Genomic DNA, 13408 nt, shown 5'->3' on the forward strand with positions numbered 1-13408 from the left:
TCCCCCTCCACTGACACCCTCATCCGCTTAGCCGAACTCGTCCTCACCCTCAACAACTTCTCTTTCAATTCCTCACACTTCCTACAGACAAAGGGGGTGGCCATGGGTACCCGCATGGGCCCAAGCTATGCCTGCTTCTTTGTAGGTTACGTGGAACAATCCCTCTTCCGTACCTACACTGGCCCTAAACCCCACCTCTTCCTCCGTTACATCGATGACTGTATTGGTGCCGCCTCGTGCTCCCACGAGGAGCTCGAACAGTTCATACACTTCACTAATACCTTCCACCCCAACCTTAAGTTTACCTGGACCATCTCTAACACCTCTCTCCCCTTCCTGGACCTCTCGGTCTCCATATCGGGCAACCACCTAGAAACCGATATTCATTTCAAGCCCACCGACTCCCTCAGCTACCTAGAATACTCCTCCTCCCACCCACCTTCCTGCAAAAATGCTATCCCCTATTCCCAATTCCTTCGCCTCCGCCGCATCTGCTCCCAGGATGAGGCATTCCACTCCCGTACATCTCAGTTGTCCTCATTTTTCAAGGACCGTAACTTCCCCCCCCTCAGTGGTCGAGAACGCCCTCAACCGTGTCTCCCATATCTCCCGCAACTCATCCCTCACACCCCGTCCACGCAATAAGAACCAAAAAAGAATCCCCCTCGTCCTCACGTACCACCCCACCAACCTCCCGATCCAACACATCATCCTCCGACACTTCCGCCATCTGCAATCCGACTCCACCACCAAAGACATCTTTCCCTCCCCACCCTTATCTGCTTTCCGGAGGGACCACTCTCTCCGTGACTCCCTTGTCCGCTCCACACTCCCCTCCAGCCCCACCACACCCGGCACCTTTCCCTGCAACCGCAGGAAGTGCTACACCTGCCCCCATACCTCCTCCCTCACCCCCATCCCAGGCCCCAAGAAGACTTTCCACATCAAGCAGATGTTCACCTGCACATCTGCCAATGTGGTATACTGCATCCGCTGTTCCCGTTGTGGCCTCCTCTACATCGGGGAAACCAAGCGGAGGCTCGGCGACCGCTTTGCAGAACACCTACGCTCGGTTCGCAATAAACAAATGCACCTCCCAGTCGCGAACCATTGCAACTCCCCCTCCCATTCCTCAGACGACATGTCCATCCTGGGCCTCCTGCAGTGCCACAACGATGCCACCCGAAGGTTGCAGGAACAGCAACTCATATTCCGCTTGGGAACCCTGCAGCCCAATGGTATCAATGTGGATTTCACAAGTTTCAAAATCTCCCCTCCCCCTACCGCATCCCAAAACCGGTCCAGCTCGTCCCCGCCTCCCTAACCTGTTCTTCCTCCCACCTATCCCCTCCTCCCACCTCAAGCCGCACCTCCATCTCCTACCGACTAACCTCATCCCACCCCCTTGACCTATCCGTCCTCCCTGGACTGACCTATCCCCTCCCTAACTCCCCACCTACACTCACCTTTACTGGCTCCATCCCCACCTCTTCGACCTGTTTGTTTCCTCTCCTCTATCCCTCTTCTATCCGCCTCCCACTCTCTCCCTATTTATTTCAGAACCCCCTTCCCCTCCCCCTTTTCTGATGAAGGGTCTAGGCCCGAAACGTCAGCCTCTCTGCTCCTATGATGCTGCTTGGCCTGCTGTGTTCATCCAGCCCTGCACCTTGTTGTCTCAAAAGGAAAGAATCCAGGTTCGGAGGCAGTTCATATGTTTGTATTATATTGATGGTCATCTCACAAGGAGTACTTACAAATCCTGCACAGTGCTCACAAAAGGTGGGTTTGAGGTACGTCATCTCTTGAAAATTGTGAATAAATCCCTGTCCCATTTTGCACTGGAGTTGAGAATTGGCACGCAGGAAATAGGCCATCATTTCGTCTTTGCTAATCCGACCATCTCTGTTAAGTGGGAAACGATATATTTTAATTGTAGCACAAATCCTGGAAAAACAAAATATTTAATCTGAAACATGAAGAAAACAGAATAACAGAGAAAGTTTTTTTAAAATTCTGTCAATGCCTGGGGAAGGGTAATGTTTGCACTTGCAAAATGTAACTTTGACAAATATCAGAGGGTGACTCTCAACCACAGTAGAGTGATCAGGTGTCCTCTTGGAACAAGAATAATCTTAATGTCTGTCAGCAAATTGTGGTGTAGGCCAGGAATTAGGAACTCCATTGAAACTTTTCATTGAGGAACCGTGTAGATGATAGCAAATGCTCCCTCTAAGCTGCATGGCCACACGGACTTCCAGTTCTGGAGGTTCATGGACTTTGGGGGCTAATGCAGTCAAAAAAATAGGGGGGAATATGGCCAATAGCCAGGGCATTGTTACAGTTTGATTCAAACCCAAGATGCACAGATGTCAAAGGTCAGTTTAAAACTTAAGAACTTCCTGATTGTATTTGTACACTAGCATGGTTAATTGTATTTGTACACTAGCATGGTTAATGGCGGATGATAACTGAGGATCTTCAGAATAGCGAACAGGACGTCCCAGGTGTTCAGACCAATACAAGGACACCTACAAGTGGAAAAGGTGAATATACTGGACCTCGACATGACAAACTGGGAAACAGGCCGTGAAGGGTATGACCTCTCCAGGGGCAATAGAAGAAAAGAGCAGAAACAAAAAGCTTAGCTGACCGAGAAGAAGGCCCAGTGAAAGCTCGGGTCCAGCGTAGCGTGCACCTCCTCAGCTACGGTAACTTCATCTGAAGCTAATGCCACAGAGGATGGGGCCCCTGACCCTAGAGAGACAATTCTTAACACAGGACTGACCACCAGGGGGCACACACCACGAGACAGAAATGCCACTAACAACTGATGCATTTAACCACCAATGACTGAACATTCCTACTGCCCTATTTCAGATAATTTAACACCATCAAACATAATAATAAGTGATTTCACAGACCAGAAGGTCTGGTTACAGATGCAATTTTAACCTGACCTGCTCGGCAGAAGCCTGGCCAGGGAGCGAGCGTAGGGAGGGCAGTTAAAATGGCACAATTTACATGTTTTGGAATTAACAGCTTATTATTTTCCAACAAGCAGACAGCAAAGACATGCGTTTAGAGCCAACAGAATCATTTTAGACAGGCGCTTGATGGTTCCAAATGCCTCCTTTGGGACCCAACTGCAATTTTAACTCCTAGAGTCATAGAAATGTACAGCACAGAAACAGACCCTTCAGTCCAACTTGTCCATGCCGACCAGATATCCTAAATTAATCTAGTCCCATTTGCCAGCATTTGGCCCATATCCCTCTAACACTTTCTGTTCATATACCCATCCAGATGCCTTTTAAATGTTGTCATTGTACCGGCCTCCACCATTTCCTCTGGCAGCTCATTCCGTACACACACCACCCTCTATATGAAAAAGTTGCCCCTTAGGTCCCTTTTAAATCTTTCCCCTCTCACCTTAAACCTATGTCCTCTAGTTCTGGACTCCCCACACCGGGGAAAATACCTTGTCTATTCATCCATGCCCCTCATGACTTTATAAACCTCTATAAAGGTCACCCCTCAGCATTCGATGCTCCAGGAAAAATAGCCCCAGCCTATTCAGCCTCTCCCTATAGCTCAAACCCTCCATCCCTGGCAACATCCTTGTAAATCTTTTCTGAACCCTTTCAAGTTTCACAACATCCTTCCTATCACAGGGAGACCAGAATTGCATGCAGTATTCCAAAAGTGGCCGAACCAATGTCCCATAAAGCTGCAACATAACATCCCAATTCATAAACTCAATGCACTGACCAACAAAGGGAAGCATACCAAACAACTTCTTCACTATCCTATCTACCTGTGACTCCACTTTCAAGGAACTACAAACCTGTACTGCAACGTCTCTTTATTCACCCACACTCCCAGGACCTTATCATTAAGTGTGCAAGTCCTGCCCTGATTTGCCTTTCAAAATGCAGCACCTCATTTATCTAAATTAAACTCCATTTGCCCACTTCTCAGGCCATGATGAAAAGCAGTGGACCCAGCACTGATCCTTGTGGCACACAGTTGGTCACAGGCCTCCAGTCTGAAAAGCTACCTTTCACCACCACCCTCTGTCTACTGTGTTTGAGCAGTTCTGTATCCAAATAGCTAGTTCTCCCTGTATTCCATGTGATCTAACCTTGTAACCAGTCTACCATGAGGAACCCTGTCAAACGTCTTTCTGAAGTCCATATAGATCACGTCAACCGTTCTGCCCTCATCAATCTTCTTTGTTACTTCTTCAAAAAACTCAAACAAGTTAGTGAGACATGACTTCCCACACACAAAACCATGTTGACCATTCTCCCAGGCTCCCACCAGCCACTGGGTGGAAATGTTTTTCTTCAATTCCCCTCAAAACCTCCTGCCGTTCACTTTGAAATTATGCCCCGTTCTTAGTGACCCATTGACTAAAAGAAACAGCTGCTTTCTATTCACCCTGTCCATGTCCCTCATCATCTTTTACGCCTCTATCAGGTCCTTCTTTGCTCAAGAGAAAACAACCCAAGCTTTTCCTGCCTCTCTTCACAGCTGTAATGCTCTATCTCAGGAAATATTCTGGTGAAGCTCCTCTGCACCCCCTCCAGTGCAATCACATCCTTCCTGTAGTGTGGTGACCAGAACTGCACACAATACTCCAGTAGGGGCCTAACCAAAGTTCTCTACAGCTCCAACATGGCCTCCCTGGTCTTACAATCTTTATTAAGACTGATAAAGACAAGCATCTCGTATGCCTTCTTATCTATCTTATTCACCTGGCCTACTGCCTTCAGGGATCTGTAGACAAGCACGCAAGATCTCTCTCTTCCTCTGAGTTGCTTAGTGTCTTGCCATCCATTGACTAACACCATGTCTTGTTACTTCTTCCAAGGCGCATTACCTCACATTTATCAGGGATTAATTCCATCTGCCACTGATCTGCTCATCTGATCAATCCATTTATATCCTCCTGTAAGTTAATACATTTCCCCCTACTGTCAACAACACAACCAATCTTTGTGTCGCTGGAAAACTCACTTATTTTTTTGTAAAGAGGACGGAAAGTCGTTTGGAACAGTGAAGTAAATATATAATATCCAAAAAAAATGATTTAGGCTAAATGCCTTGGTCAGATACCAAGAGCATTTATTGCTGAATATTTACAACTTTGGTGAGTTTTATCACCTACACAGAAATAGATAGGCAGGGGCCATTAGCAGGCCAAGTTCAGAACCAGGTTTCAGTTCAGAAGAACAGTTTCATATCAGCAGAAGTGTAGGTTAGATTTGTAGAAGTATCCAGGCTGTTGGTCCCTAGTGTTTTGAAATTTTTTGCCTGTCAGACCTGTAAAGAAATCCCAATGCTCAGAAATGGAAAAAGTTTTCTATGCCATCAAAACTGGGAAGAGTTTTAACTTTAATTTTAACTTTAAGTTGTCAAAAGTTATCTGAAAGCATCCAAGATCTTATCAAAAAATATTAAGATCCTGTGCAGACTTGAAAAAGAGGAGGTTTCCTCTCTCTCGGGGAAGACTAGAATTAAGGAATACAATTTAAGAATAAGATGCCTCTCATTTAAAGTAGAGAAATGTTTTTTTTTTAATTTCTCAGAGGATTGTTTGTCTCTTCTCCAGAAAGCAGCAGAGGCTGGATTATTGAAGTAGTTCAAGATGGACGTTTTCCGAATAGACAAGTGAGTCAAGGGTTACAGGAAGGCAGACAGGAAAGTGGAGTTGAGGCCACAACCAGGAAAACCACAATTTTTCTGAATGGCAGAGTAGGTCTGAAGGGCTGAATGGCCTCCTCCTTGTCCCACATTTCTATGTTCACCTCCATTGTTGATGCTCACAATTCCACCTCAAAAATGTCCATTTTTCCAGTGGCGCACACTGGCATCGTGTGACTGGGCTCCTGCCATTCTCAAGGGAAGTGCAAATGTGGAGGCAACCAATTAGGAGCCTGGCTGGCACGAAGTTGCAGCAGCGAGCATCTCAATGACAAAGTGCAGGCTCAGGACCTGCACATGGTTCCTTCCTTACGCCCAGTCATAGAGTGACTGAGCTGAGCAAAGCACGCATTTGTGAATGGTAAGTCATTGTCACTCATCCATTTGATGTCATGAGCATGGTGGTGGACAGCAGAGTGCTGGGTGTTTTCTCTGTGGCTTTTCAGACAGAATCTGAAGTATCTGCACAAGAGATTTTGTCTTTTACTCTACCCAGAAGTGCTATCATGCACAACTGAGCGAGTTTCCCACCACCAAAATGACCTGACTTCTTATTTTTGGATTTTTTTTTAAAAAAACTAGTAACGACCAGCAATCAAACAGCCATATAACCAATTGAATATTTACAAGAAAGCCCATTATGGGCAATGCTAACTATTAAAGGTGAGGCAGGGAGAGCAGGAAGGAACTCAATAAAAGTGGGAGGGGGACAAGACATTATTAGCAAGATTGAATTTACATAGAATTGGAATGAATCATTTGTTTTAGGTTGGTAATTGATTAGACGGTAAAATCCAAGAGTTTACCATAGAGGTGATGTTCTCTTACTAATGGCTTGTAACAAATGGTCTTCCCTTGGGACCACCCTGCAATTTCAGCTTGTTATCTTATAATACTAATGATTTGGATGAATGACTTTGCAGATGGCACTGTGAGTTGTGTGGTTGGGAGCAGGAAACCATAATGGGAAACAGACAAATAAAAAGAATGGATAAATAGCTGATGGAGTTCAATGTGGATAAGCGTGAGAACAGAATGATGAATTAAAATATTTCCGGAATAGTGACAGACCAGGAGGAGGAAAGGGGTTTAAGTAGACTATGCACTCAAGTCACCAAAGGTTAGTGTGCGTGTACAAAGTGTTGACAAAAAAAAACCTTAATAAAATGTTGACCTTTGTCTCAAGAAGGCTGGAATACAAAAGGGGAAGTTCTCCAGTTCTACAGAATCTTGTTCACCTCTGGCCCCATCCGGCAGTAGGCATGACGGTTGTTTCACAGCAGTTATTGAATCATTAACTTAGTGTAAATTTCGATTTAAAGTAGGGTTACAACTCCACGACAGCGAACGAAAACAATATGCTATTCTGCAGTCAGGGATTGTAGAAGTTTTCCGACTGGCTGAAAGATCGTTAGGGATTTTTCTATTGCACCATATCAAAAATTATTTATTGAGACATTTTCAAGTTCCATTTTTATGTCAAAACCTACAAGAAAACCAAGGGGATTTTTGGACCTCAAAAAATGTAATAATAACAACAAATCATATGAACCCTTGCTAAAACTCAACAAGCTGTGGATTGTAAAAGGCAGAATTAAATTGATTGACATCCAAAAATAATTTGAATCATTCACAGTCACCAAGATCCTAATTATTGTAGCTTGTAGAATGTTGTAGCACAGAAGGAGCCCATCTGTTCCTTTATGCCCATGTCTGTTCTTTAACAGAGCCATCGATTTAGTCCCCAGATCAATCAGATCAGTAAGAGCAGTGGTCCCAACGTTGGCATTTCCTGGATGACAATGCAGCACCCTTTGCTCCAGTTTGAAAAACAACCATTGAAAATTACTATCTGCTTCCTGACCCTCGGCCAATTTCATTTCTACACAGTTCTTTAATCCCATGGATTTTTGTTTTGTTAACAAGTCATCTATAGCTACTTCATCAAACAGCTTCCTAAAGTTTACATAGTTAACGCCTGCACTTCCTTCATTAATCCCTCTGCAATTTTTCACAGAATTGTTACAATGCCATTCAACCCATCCAATCCATGCTGGCTGTCTTTAACTTGGTGCCATTCTACCACTTTCTCCCCACAATCCTAAATAGTGTTTTCTTTAGATAATCATATAATTTCCGCTTGAATGCCTGAACAGAACCAATCTCCACCACACCATCAGGCAGTGCATTCCAGACTCTAACTACTCACTGAGTAAAAAAAAGGTTTTTTTTCACATCCTATTTAAAGTTTTGGCAAAAATCTGTAGCTCGGGTTGTGGGTGAGGTTGTTGACTTGCTCGCCGAGCTGGCTTGTTCTCATTCAGACATTTCATCACCATGCTGGGTGACATCATCCGAGGAGCCACCGATGATGCGATGTTGTTCTACTCTACTTGGAATTTATACTGTCCAGTTCGTTACAGTGAGTAATGTCATTTCTGGTTTTGATCTGTATGGGTTTGTATATGGGGTCCAATTCTATGTGTTTGTTGATTGCATTACGGGTGGAGAACCATGCCTCTAGGAATTCCCGTGCGTGTCTATGTTTGGCTCGGACTATTATGGTTACCTTGTCCCAGTTAAACTGATGGCCTTCATTGTCTGAGTGTATCGATATTAGGGAGACTTCATCGTGCCATTTTGCTGCTAGCTGATGTTCGTGTATTCTGATGGCTAGTTTCCTTCCTGTCTGTCCGATGTAATGTTTGTGGCAGACGTTACATGATATTTTGTAAACCACATTGGTTCTTCATATTGTGGGAATGGGGCCTTTAATCCTTGTAAGTGGTTGTCCTAGAGTGGCTGTGGGCTTGTGGATCACCAAGATTCCTTGTGGTCTTAGGAGTCTTGAACAAGGAATCATGGTGGCCCACAAGCCCACAGCCACTCTAGGACAAACACTCACAAGGATTAAAGAGCCCATTCTCACAACATGCAGAACCAACGTGGTTTTCAAAATACCATGCGACGATAAGTTCTTGATGGAGGGCAGTGTGGCCAGTGTGTTAGGGCATACTGTGTTCTCCTGTTGTCATAGTCAAACACAGACACGCATGGGAATTCCTATAGGCTTGGTTCTCCATCCATAACGCAATCAACAAACATATAGAATTGGACCCCATATACAAACCCATACAGATCAAAATCGGAAATGACAGTACTCACTGTAACGGACCGGACAGTATAAATTTGCTTCAGTTGCCAATTGCTTTTTATTTGTGCCCTTTCATTCTTGATCCTTTTATGAGAGGGAACAATTTACTTGTCTATACTCTGTCTACACCCCTCATGATTTTGAGAAATTGCATTGAAATGTTCAAAGTTAGTTAAGGGCAATTTGATTTTAACATATCAGTGATGCCTTTCATTCATTAATCCATGCAATTTGAAGTGACAATTAATTTTCCCCAATTATTGCCTCTAAAAGCCACCCACTGATGATGTTTGCAGACTGACATATACTAGCTAGAAACAGATGTGGAGGTGCCAGTGTTGGATTGGGGTGGACAAGGTCAAAAATCACATGACACCAGGTTATAGTCCAAAAAGTTTATTTGAAGACACAAGCTTTCAGAGTCTTGCTCCTTCTTCGGGTGTCAGCGTGAGACAGGTGGCTCCAGACACAGAATTTATAACCAAAAGATCAAAGGATCATAGAACTGATGCAGTGTTGAACAAACCTAAGATGGCTGTTAAATCTTTAATCAGTTACAAAGGATTAATATGAAAATATCCAAATTTCTTTCAAGTCACTGCCCCAAGATAACTAAAGGTTTTATCAGGTCCCTCATTTGCAGATATGTAACTGCAGATACATTCTATTTTGTTCAAAAAGCACACAATTTGTAGACAGTCAATGTGGCGTTATATAAATTCCTACTTTGGAAATAAAACCAGTCTGACTCCAAGTTGATACACAGCCAGATTCTAAACAAGGCCTCACATCTAAAGTGTCTGACCAGGGATGTCACTTCTGGTATACTGAGGGAACTCATAAAAGCTTTAGTTTTCTCGGGGCAGTGACTTGAAAGAAATTTGGGAATTTACGTATTAATCCTCTCTAACAGATGAAAGATTTAACAGCCATCTTAGATTTGTTCAACACTGCATCAGTTCTACGACCCTTTGATCTTTTGTTTATAAATTCTGTGTCCGCTACCACCTCTGTCACTGAAACCTGAAGGAGTGAGACTCCAAAACTTGTGTTTTCAAATAAATCTGTTGGACTATAGAGATGAAAAGAACTGCAGATGCTGGAGTCTGAGATAACACAGCGTGGAGCTGGAGGAACACAGCAGGCCAGGCAGTGAGAGAGGAGCAGGAAAGCTGATGTTTCGGGTCGGAACCCTTCTTCAGAAATGGGAGGTTGGACTATAACCTGGCATTGTGATTTTTGACCTAGAAACATAGAAACATTGAAAATAGGAGCAGGAGTAGGCATTCAGCCCTTCAAGCCTGCTCTGCCATTCAATATGATCATCCAACTCAGCCCCCTTTTCCCTCTTCCTGCCCATACCCGTGGATCCCACTACCCCTAAGAACTATATCTAACTCCTTCTTAAAAACATTCAAGGTCTTTTCCTCAACTGCTTTCCACAGGTTTGCCACTCTCTGGGTGAAGAATTTTCTCCTCATCTCAGTCCTAAATACCCCTTATCCTTAAAACTGTGATTCCCTCTTTCCTTTATTGAGCAAAGGTGTAACATTTGTCAAACCAGTCCTTTGTCACCATTCCCATGCCCAAAGGAGGATGGACAATTGTAGCTAGAACCTCTGCAGTTTTACACACTTTCCTCCCTCAACATTTAAGATTTATCCAACTTAGGCCAGGCGACTTTTCTACCAACCTTTTATGTATTTCTTTTTGATTCTATCTCATTTCTCAACTAGCTAGCACCTTTGACTGTGGTAGCTATACTCTCCATATGAATTGCCTTTCCAAATCTGTATTTAACTTTCACAACATTAGTTCCATTGAAAAATAGCTCTAGAGTCACCGAGTCAGAGAGATATACAGCATGGAAACTGACCCTTCAATCCAACTCGTCCATGCTGACCAGATATCCTATCTGGATCTAGTCCCATTTGCCAGCATTTGCCCCATATCACTTTAAATCCTTTCTATTAATATACCCCTTCAGATGCCTTTTAAATGTTGTAATCATAATAGCCTCCACCATTTCCTTTGGTAGCTCATTCCATAAGCGCACCACCCTCTGTGTAAAAAAGTTGCCCCTTAGGTCCCTTTTAAATATTTCTCCTCTCAGCTTAAACCTACGCCCTCTAGTTTTGGACTCCCCCACCCCAGTGCAAAGACCTTGTCTATTCATCCTATCCATGCTCCTCATGATTTTATAAACCTCTATAAGTTCACCCCTCAGCCTCCGACACTCCAGGGAAAATAGCCCCAGCCTAATCAGCCTCTCCCTATAGGTCAGACCCTGCAACCCTGGCAACATCCTTGTAAATTTTTTCTGAACTCTTTCATGTTTCACAACATCCTTCCTAAAGGAAGGAAACCGGAATTGCACGCAGTATTCCAGAAGTGGCCTAACCAATGTCCTGTACAGTTGCAACGTGACCTCCCAGTTCATAAACTCAATGCACTGACCAATAAAGGCAAGCATACCAAACACCTTCTCCACTATCCTATCTACCTGTGACTCCACTTTCAAGGAACTACAACCCTGTACTCCAAGGTCTCCAAGGTCAGCAACACTCCCCAGGACCTTCCCGTTAAGTGTATAAGTCCTGCCTTGATTTGCCTTTCCAAAATGCAGCACCTCACATTTATGTAAATTAAACTCTATGTGCCCATTCCTCGGCCCATTGGCCCATCTGATCAAGATCCCGTTGTACTCTGGAGGTAACCTTCTTCACTGTCCACTGCACCTCTAATTTTTGTGTCATCTGCAAACTTGCTAACCACACCTCCTGTGTTCACATCCAAATCATTTATATAAATGACGACAAGCAGTGGACCCAGCACAGAACCTTGTGGCACACCGCTGGCCACAGGCCTCCAGTCTAAACAGCAATCCTCCACCACCACCCTCTGTCTTCTACCTTCGAGCCAGTTCTGTATCCATATAGCTAGTTCTCCCTGTATTCTGTGTGATCTAACTTTGCTAACCAGCCTACCATGAGGAACCTTGTTGAACACCTTATTGAAGTCTATATAGATCATGTCCACCGCTCTGCCCTCATCAATTCTCGTCATTACTTCCTCAACAAAACTCAATCGAGTTAACCGCATCAATATTTTCACTTTGAACTTGTATCTGCTAGGGTATTTTTATGAATACCTTTTAGTGTTCATTCTTGCAAAATAGACTTGATTAGAAAGGCCAGAGTGTGTTACCTTAGTTGACTTTTGAGTGGGGACTTCAGAAGTCAGATAAGAGTCAACCACAACTGTAAGGAAGGGGAATCTCACATAGACTTTGTATAACGATGACAGGTTTTCTTTGTGTATTACAGTGCTGAACTAGTTGGGAATTTTAGAAACAAACAAACAGACGGCTTCAATGGTTACAAGTTTTTGTCTAAAAGAGTTGAACTGAAATGTTCGAACTGCTTTGCTGAAACTTGAACTCATACTAGTTTAGGGCTCTGCATTACTCAGTCCAATAATTTTTTTTTCTCATAGAATATCCATTCTTTAAGCATAAGTCCTCAAGACAACTTTGGTTAATTGAAACATATGGGTAAATCTTCCACTCTATTTCCTGAAATCTTCAGGCTTTCAGCAACTGGAATACAAAAAGACAGGCTTGCAAAATCCTGGAATTCTCCCATGACTGCCCAACAGATTAAAGTGTCCTCTTTTTCTGGCTGCATTGAGTTGGCAGAATACCGTAAAATGCCCTTTTCCCGAGGGTATTCAATCCAAGTACGCAAAACGTTTTAGAGTTATACAGGAAAAGACCTATTGATGGTCATTCTACTATGTGCCTTGTGTGGGGTTAAAATGCACTCTGCTCCCATCCTTTATTTTAAATAGAGATGACCTCAGAAGTTACATATTCAAGGCTGAGATAGATGTTTAATCAGCGAGGGAACCAAGGGTTATGGGTCAAAGGCAGGTAAAGTGGAGTTGAGGATTATCAGATCAGCCACGATCTTATTGGATGGTGGGGCAGGCATGAGAGGCTGAATGGTCAACTCCTGCTCCTACATCTTATGGTTTTATAACTATGGCAACCCAAGGTACTCAAGAGGTAATTGTAGACAAAGACTGGTCTCTGAATGGTGACATGTGTGAGGTCACCCCATATTAAGGTCAAGCATATTATAAACCATGAGCAGTTAAACCAAGAGTAAAGCAAAATTAAATAAATGTGGCCAATTGCCTTTGTACTTACTGATCTTTATCCAACACACAAAAGGAATCCAAGAACGGGAAGTTGGCAGTGATGCTTTCGAAGTTCTCTTGGGAGATATAACCATCGTGATCGTGGTCATAGTTCCTAAATACAGACTAAAAACTCTAATAAGTTTTCAGCAGACAGTTTAACAAATAAAGAAAAACAACGTCACAGTAAAAACATACCAGCTTCTTAATAAGAGATAGTAGGAACTGCAGATGCTGGAGAATCTGAGATAACAAGATGTAGAGCTGGATGAACACAGCAGGCCAAGCAGCATCATAGGAGCAGGAAAGCTGAAGAAGGGTCTAGGCCCGAAACGTCAGCTTTCCTGC

The 13408-nt window shown here is 43.5% G+C and overlaps 1 protein-coding gene across 1 annotated transcript in view; it reads left to right on the plus strand.

Moving 5' to 3' along the window:
* LOC109922556 (RAS guanyl releasing protein 3 (calcium and DAG-regulated)) overlaps positions 1–13408 on the plus strand; it is a 115236-nt gene that overhangs the window by 48991 nt on the left and 52837 nt on the right. The gene's annotated exons all lie outside the window — the stretch shown is intronic.

Source organism: Rhincodon typus, chromosome 9 (genome assembly GCF_021869965.1).
Source record: "Rhincodon typus isolate 14 chromosome 9, sRhiTyp1.1, whole genome shotgun sequence".
In the NCBI taxonomy this organism is placed as follows: Eukaryota; Metazoa; Chordata; class Chondrichthyes; order Orectolobiformes; family Rhincodontidae; genus Rhincodon; species Rhincodon typus.